The following is an 8,959-nucleotide window of genomic DNA, read 5'->3' on the forward strand; positions in this document are numbered from 1 at the left end:
GTTTGTTTTGAGAGGTTAAGGGCAGTGTTGTATGTTCTAAGCATAAACTTATAATGGATCAAATCTTCGTGTAGATTGGATTTTCTCCACAGACATTCGGCGCACCTGGAGCACCGCTGCAGGAAACGTGTTTTCAGGGTGTGCCAGGGTTGTCGCCGTCTATGTTGTGGTCTTCTATTTATAGGAGGGGCAAATTCATCCAGGGCACTTTGAAGTGTTTCATTGTAATGCTTCAATGCAGAATCAGGACATGAGAGGGAGGAGATAGGGGCCAATGAAGACTGCAAGTTCTTCATGAGTTTCTGGGTGTTAATGGCCTGTATGTTTCTATAAGTATGGACAGTGGGGGTGACCTGAGCGGCCTGGCAGTTCTCTATAGAGAATGAAAGAAGGTTGTGGTCAGAGAGCGGGAGAAGGAGTTTGCAAAATCATCCAGTTTCCTTCCTCTGTAGTTTACTCCATGGATTTCTATGTCTGCTGCTTCTTTCTACTCCACCACAACCCAGCTTTAACACCACAGTCCTGATCAGCAAGTCTCCTTACTTGTTCTTTAGTTCCAGGTCCTATTTCTTCCACTACTGGCACCTTAGAAACCTCGCACTCGGGCCACCCACTAGTCCATTGTTCTCAATCCTACTTAGGTCCATTACCTTCTGCTTTACAAGCTCTGGGGTTCATGACTCTGCGTCCTCTCCAAGGACACGTCTCCGGAAGACCACTCTCACGTCAGTGACTTTTCTTCAGGTTCACAATATCCCTCCACTTATACTCCCCTCACTATGGATCACCCTTGAGGCAGCACGGCTCACTTCTCACTCTGAACTCGAACTGTCTAATTCACAGGAAGCAGTCACTTGCTCTTACATTAACACTACCCCTGTGGGCTAGTCCCAAACATTAATTCTATCTTAACTTACCCTATCATCTACCTAAACTTACCTATCATCTTACCTAAACTACAGTCAACTATCTACATCCATATACCACCTGTCCTATAACACTATACCTTACACTATACATCCTATACTGTACATTATTTATCTTAAACTACTATACACTAGATTTAACCATATCACAGTACATTATGGGTCGCCCTCCCAGGGCTGTGGGGTACTCGGTACCGGGCCGGTGTCAGGGGAATGTGTCACAGCAGTGGTGACCCGGTCCGTGGCCCTGGGCGCCCAAGTCAATGGCGGAATGTATATGTAGTTAATAGTTCGTGACGCCACCTGTAGTGCTCGGCAAGGGAGGTGTTAAGCCGACGCTGCAGACAGATCCTCTGGGACAGATGGCAGGATGCAGCAGTGATGGTATAGCCCTCCACAGGCAGGGCTGATGTCCCAGGGCAGTGTAGTTGTAATGGTGGTGGAAAGATGCAGGCAGTGTAAAGGATGGTACCCAGATGTAGTGGTGCTGAATGGGTTGGCGCGAGAATGAATGGAGGACATCAAGGCTTGCAGTTCCAAAGCTTTACTCACAGTCTGCGGTACACAAGGGTGCCTGCCTCCGGGCCGTGTCCTCCGGGTCAGAGACTCAGCCAACCTGCAGGCCAGATGGAACCAACACTCCGCCATCATGTACCTTTCCTGAACGACTCCTCTATTGCGCCTTAAGGTGTGAAGAGCTCCAGTACCATGGTACTCTGGAGTTCCTCCTGTCAGATGTTCCTAACAATTCTACTCATATGGCAGACAGCTGTAGCCTCTCTCGGGGACTCCCTTCTCCGGAGTCCTGGCTCTCTAATCAGTTGCTGTTGTGCCCCGAGTCTTAGTTGGGAGTAGTGCATTTACAGTCAACTACTCCACCGGTGTCTGCTGCAGAACCATAAGTGTCCATACAACCTCGGGGACCGGGCCCCGGCCTTGCGCTGAGAACCTATAGGCAGGGTTCCTCTTCCAACCCAGGTCTCCTCTCTGTTCTCCTACTCCTTCGTTCCGCACTGTTCCTTCTCTCTCTTATGGAAGCTTAGGTTGCAGTTCTACGTCTTTCTCCTTCTGTTACTTTCCCGTGCCAGCTGGCTCAGATCACTGAGGCAGCTGCAGCACTCCTTCTCCTCAGACCCGTCCTCAGACTCTCCTGACTGACTGTCCTTCTCTCGCCTGACCTCCCGTCAGACTGACCTCCAGACTGACCAGTAATTCTAAACCTCCCCAACCTTTTATATGCATCTCAAATCCACCCACCTCCCAGCACATCCAGTGTTCCAAGCAGGGAACCACCAGAGGCACTCCTAATGTCTAGGAGGAGAGAGAGCCCTCAATGTGATTGTGCTGAACTACCCTGTTGTGTGGGATGCGAGTGTTGGAGTGTGGAAAGGAACCCCCAAATTACCTAGGTGGTGGGGCACTACACCTTAGGAGAAGGTGCAGTACCTGTGTGGCGACTGAGCCTCAGGGGCGCCACAATTACACTACACACTGCACAATATGCACAAAGGATGCAAGACATCATTCACATTACATCACAATAACACGTCTTCAATTGAGAAATGTGGACAGTACAGTATGTCCAAATCCTTACACCAATACAGATCCCAGTACAGATCCTTGTGCTCCCCGCTGCTCCCAGTAGAGATCCTTGTGCTACCCACTGCTCCCAGTACCGATCCTTGTGCTCTCCACTGCTCCCAGTACAGATCCTTGTGCTCCCCACTGCTCTCGCTATAGAGCCTTGTGCTTCCCACTGCTCAAAGTACAGATCCTTGTGCTTCCCACTGCTCCCATTACAGATCCTTGTGCTTCCTACTGCTCCCAGTACAGATCCTTGTCCTCCCCACTGCTCCCAGTACAGATCTTTGTGCTCCCCACTGCTCCCAGTACAGATCTTTGTGCTCCCCACTGCTCTCAGTACAGACCCTTGTGCTCCCGACTGCTCCCAGTACAGATCTTTGTGCTCCCCACTGCTCTCAGTACAGATCCTTGTGCTCCCCACTGCTCCCAGCACAGATCCTTGTGCTCCCTACTGCTCCCAATACAGATCCTTGTGCTCCCCACTGCTCCCAATACAGATCCTTGTGCTCCCCACTGCTCCCAATACAGATCCTTGTGCTCCCCACTGCTCCCAGTACAGATGCTTGTTCTCCCCACTGCTCCCAGTACAGATCCTTGTGCTCCCCACTGCTCCCAGTACAGATCCTTGTGCTCCCCACTGCTCTCAATACAGATCCTTGTAGTCCCCAGTGCTCCCAGTACAGAGACTTGTGCTTCCCAATGCTCCCAGTTCAGATCCTTGTACTCGCCACTGCTCCCAGTAAAGATCTTTGTGCTCCCTACTGCTCCCAGTAGAGATCCTTGTACTCCCCACTGCTCCCAGTACAGATCTTTGTACTCCCCAGTGCTCCCTGTACAGATTCTTGTGCTTCCCACTGCTCCCAGTACAAATCCTTGTGCTCCCCACTGCTTCCAGCACAGATTCTGAACTCCCCACTGCTCCCAGTACAGATCCTTGTACTCCCCACTGCTCCCAGTGAAGATCCTTGTGCTCCCCACTGCTCCCAATACAGATCCTTGTGCTCCCCACTGCTCCCAGTACAGATCGTTGTACTCCCCAGTGCTCCCAGTACAGATCTTTGTGCTCCCCACTGCTCTCAGTACAGTATGCTCCCCACTGCTCCCAGCACAGATCCTTGTGCTCCCCACTGCTCTCAGCACAGATCCTTGTGCTCCCCATTGCTCCCAGTACAGATCTTTGTGCTCCCCACTGCTTTCAGTACAGATCTGTATGCTCCCCACTGCTCCCAGCACAGATCCTTGTGCTCCCCACTGCTCCCAGCACAGATCCTTGTGCTCCCCACTGCTCCCAGCACAGATCCTTGTGCTCCCCACTGCTCCCAGCACAGATCCTTGTGCTCCCCACTGCTCCCAGCACAGATCCTTGTGCTCCCCACTGCTCCCATTACAGATCCTTGTTCTCCCACTGCTCAGAGTACAGATTCTTGTGCTCCCCAGTGCTCCCAGTACAGATCCTTGCACTCCCCAGTGCTCCCAGTACAGATCCTTGTACTCCCCAGTGCTCCCAGTACAGATCATTGCGCTCCCCATTGCTCCCAGTACATATCCTTGTTCTCCCCACTGCTCTCAGTACAGATCCTTGTGCGCCCCACTGCTCCCAGTACATATCCTTGTACTCCCCAGTGCTCCCAGTACAGATCCTTGTGCTCCCCACTGCTCCCAGTACACATCCTTGTACTCCCCACTACTCCCAGTACAGATCCTTGTGCTCCCCAGTGCTCCCAGTACAGATCCTTGTACTCCCCAGTGCTCCCAGTACAGATCATTGTGCTCCCCATTGCTCCCAGTACATATCCTTGTATTCCCCACTGCTCCAAGTACAGATCCTTGTGCTCCCCACTGCTCCCAGTACAGATCCTTGTGCTCCCCACTGCTCCCAGAACAGATCCTTGTAGTCCCCAGTGCTCCCAGTACAGATCCTTGTGCTCCCCACTGCTCCCAGTACACATCCTTATACTCCCCACTACTCCCAGTACAGATCCTTGTGCTCTCCACTGCTGACTTTAGCCAATTTATAGAATGTACATTTACACTCTTGAGTATAAGGCTGTTATGTGGTTCAGTATTAAATTCTTCTGCAAATCCAGATAAATCACATCAGCCGCATGACCAACATTCAGCTTGTATTGTATAGGTGGAGTAGTCTGTAGTTCTACACTTATGGTCTTCCCAGTGATTGCACTCGGGTCCATTACTCACGTGATTGAACCGAAGCTCAGATATAAGTGCTTTGTTCTCATTATTTTAGAATATCATCAAAAAGTTAATTTATTTCAGTTCTTCAATACAGAAACGAAACTTGTATATTATACAGAGTCATTACAGACAGTGATCTATTCCACATGTTTATTTCTGTTAATGTTGATGATTATGGCTTACAGCCAATGAAAACCCAAAAGTCATTATCTCAGTAAATTTGAATACTTTATAACACCAGCTTGAGTAATGATTTTAAAATCCGAAATGTTGACCTACTGAAATTTATGTTCATTAAATGCCCTCAATACTTGGTCGGGGCTCCTTCTGCATCAATTACTGCATCAATACGGCGTGGCATGGAGGCGATCAGCCTGTGGCACTGCTGAGGTGTTATAGAAGCCCAGGTTGCTTGATAGCAGCCTTCAGCTCATCTGCTTTGTTGGGTCTGGTGTCTCTCATCTTCCTCTTGACAATACCCCATAGATTCTTTGCGGGGTTAATGTCAGGCGAGTTTGTTGCCAATCAAACACAGTGATACTGTTGTCTTTATGTAAGAGGTGGCCAGGACGGTAGTCGCAGCCGAGGACACCGGGGCTCTGGTGTCCTGGCCTGCTCCCACAGGAAAACTATCAACTTCTACCGGCGTACCTGTTTGAAGTGCTGGTCCTTGGACAGGGATTCCAATGTGGTGCGATCCAGCTCCTACACACTTGGTTTCAGTGCTCAAGGTTGAAATAACGGTCACAGATACTGGTTCAGAAGTCAGCTCAATGATTTTACTTTGCTCTTCAACAGTCTCAGACACATCAATTACATTACAGTCCACGCAGCATTCCTCTTGCACTTTCCCTTTCTTACTTTCTGTATCCTCACACGCATTACGGGGTAGTAGCACCCTCGGCGGTTCCGCAGCATCACTCTTGTAGGACCTCACGACATAGGTGAACCAGTTCATCTGCTTCGCCTCGGATTTGCAAGCTTCAGCCCTATTAAAGATCTGTCCCATGGTGAACGCGCCCTGCAATTTCCCTGAGTGCTCCGGTCTTATCCAGCACCCATCTGACTGTGCCCGTGCTTTTGTTCTTTTAAACAACGTTGCGTAGCTGCTATGGCATCCTGGGCTTAGAGCCCTTGTGGACTTGTCCGGCATGCTCTCCCTTCTGCCTTATTCCTATAGCCTACACTTACTTAACCCATAGCAGCTAGGCCTACAGTTAACCGCTATGTGAACTTCCTATCAGCAATATCTAACAAGGTCCACTAGTATACCGCAGAACTATACTTACCCATATCTATAAACTCTATACTAATAGTTCCCTCCACTATTGAACCCGAGGAATGCACTGACTTACCCTAAACTTGTAGATCAATATGCAAGCATAAGACAATACAATCTATTACAATATGTACAACATGGTAACACATATAATGTGGCAGTATCAATGAAAACGGCGGTAATACACAATAGTGTAGCAGTACCGAGCATATTCATATCTACACAACATTTACAATATATTAATATTAGAACTCCTTAAAGGGGAGGCGGCATTAAAGGGATATTCTACTTCAGTTCCCTACATTCACACCAGGCATTGGTACTTTTGGTAGTGTAGACAGGTGCCAAGTCCTGCTGGAGAATGACATTTCCACCTCCAAAAAGCTTTTCAGCAGAGGGAAGCATGAAGTGCTCTAAAATTTCTTGGTAGATGGCTGCACTGACTTTGGTCTTGATAAAACACAGTGGACCTACACCAGCAGATGACATGGCTCCCCAAACCATCACTGATTGTGGAAACCTCATACTAGACCTCAAGCAGCTTGGATTGTGGCCTCTTCCTCCAGACTCTGGGACCTTGATTTCCAAATGAAATGCAAAATTTACTTTCATCTGAAAACACCTTGGACCACTGAGAAACAGTCCAGTTCTTTTTCTCCTTGGCCCAGGTAAGACTCTTTTGGTGTTTGTCTATTGGTCATGAGTGGCTTGACACAAGGAATGTCCTGGATACGTCTGTGTGTGGTGGCTCTTGAAGCAATGACTCCAGCAGCAGTCCACTCCTTGTGAATCTCCCACAATTTTTTGAATGGCTTTTTCTTAACAATCCTTTCAAGACTGCGGTTATCCCAGTATCTTGTGCACCTTTTTCTACCACACTGTTTCCTTCCACTCAACTTTCCATTAATTTGCTTGGATACAGCACTGTGTGAACAGCCAGCTACTTTAGCAACTAGATGGAGGCCTGATGCTATCACATCGGGAGGGTGGTAATGTCACAATGGGGGCAGGATTTGCAGTGTTGAAAACCTCCCCCCATGTGCTCACCCACCTATCCACTCTCTCTTTCCCCATGTGCTGACTTCTCCCATCTGTGCTCTCTTCTTTGACCTGTCTACCCCATGTGCTATCCTTCTTGTCTGCTGTCTCTCTCCTTCCTGTGTTCTCCCCTCATGTGCTGTCCCGTTTGAGCTGTCTCGACCCCCCCCCCTGCTCTGTATCTCTCACTCTTGTGTCTGACCATGTACAGAACATACCACAGCTCCTGGGCAGGGGAGGGAGCAAAAGACAATACTGACATTACAGCAGGAGATCGCAGAGGATAAATTTTGTGAGGTAAAATATTGTTTAAAAACAGTCAGTGAAATATTTTACCTCACAAAATTAATCCTCTATGATCCCCTGCTGTAATGTCAGTATTGTCTTTTGCTTCCTCCCCTGCCTAGGAGATGTGGTATGCTCCATACACGGTCAGACAGAGACAATTTTTAAAATTAACTTTCCTTCGTAGGAAAACCCCTTTAATGTGACCGGCTTCCTCTGCCTGTAAACACGTCGCGTATCTGCCGCCGGGATCAGCCAAATGATTCACTGCACATGCGCGTAATTCGTGCAGGTGCAGTAAATCAGACCGCCGCCATCTTTGTGCAGACAGATAGCGGCGGTCACATTAAAACTGCGCATGCACTCCTCCTGTACAAAGATGGCGGCAGTCAGTGAATCATTTGGCTGATCCCGGCGGCAGCTTGTTCGCGACGGTGTTCCTCTGGTGGTACCGCGCAAGAGGCTGCGTGAGTGTGAATGAGTGTGAGTGTGTGAGAGAGTGTGAGTGTGTGTGTGTGGTGCGTACGGTGTATAGAGTGTGTGTGGTGCGTACGACATATAGAGTGTGTGTGGTGGGTACCACGTATAGAGTGTGTGTGTGGTGCGTACGGCGTATAGAGTGTGTGCTGCATACAGCGTGTAGAGTGTACGTGTGTGGTGCGTGCGGCGTATAGAGTGTGTGTGTGGTGCCTACGGCGTATAGAATATGAGTGTGTGTGGTGCGACGGGACAGTGTTCCGCTGGTGGTACTGCTCAATAGTTTGGTACCAGCAGGAGTTTCCATATTGAGACACCCATCACTTGGGTGTCCCAATATGGCGGTCGGTGAACTTCCTCCGCTTGGAATTCTGGGATACGGTGACATCTGGACAGAACAGGAAATGAACACATTACAAGGCAATTATATAAATAGATGACCTTTTGTGGCTTCCCCTCCTTGTGGAGTGTGTCAATGACTGCCTTCTAGACATCTGTCAGGTCAGCAGTCTTCCCCATGATTGTGGAGCCTACTGAAACAGACTAAGGGACCTTTATAAATGCTTAGGAAGCCTTTGCAGGTGTTTTTTGTTAATTATTCTAATTTACTGAGATAATGACTTTTGGGTTTTCATTGGCTGTAAGCCATAATCATCAACATTAACAGAAATAAACACATGAAAAAGATCACTCTGTAATGACTCTTTATATGTCTCATCTATTGCATTTTTTCTGTGCTGTGTTGTGCATAAATATGTGACTCTTCAGATTTTGTATTAGTTTATGCCTGATGAAGAGACCTGAGTAGTCTGGAAAGCTTGCAATGTGTTACCATCTTTTCAGTTAGCCATTAAAAGGTATCAACCACTGAGGACTCTCAATTCTGAATATTTTTCTATCTACTGGCTAACACGGTACAAAGATATATATCTTTCCTGTAACTATATAATATATGAGATTCACTTTTTGTATTGAAGAACTGAAATAAATTCACTTTTTGATGATATTCTAATTTAGAAGCACTTGTACTTCTGTATCTACATTGTCTTTCTGCTGGAAGAGGGAGACACTTCTTCTGAGCATTATAGGGAAGGAATATTGATGCTCTGCTCTGGAGATGATTTGTGTGGCCATTGATTGCTGTTATCGTGATTCATGGCCATCGTCGGCCACA

This window comes from Dendrobates tinctorius, unplaced genomic scaffold (assembly GCF_039654945.1).
Source record: "Dendrobates tinctorius isolate UK_male_01 unplaced genomic scaffold, ASM3965494v1 ptg000010l, whole genome shotgun sequence".
In the NCBI taxonomy this organism is placed as follows: Eukaryota; Metazoa; Chordata; class Amphibia; order Anura; family Dendrobatidae; genus Dendrobates; species Dendrobates tinctorius.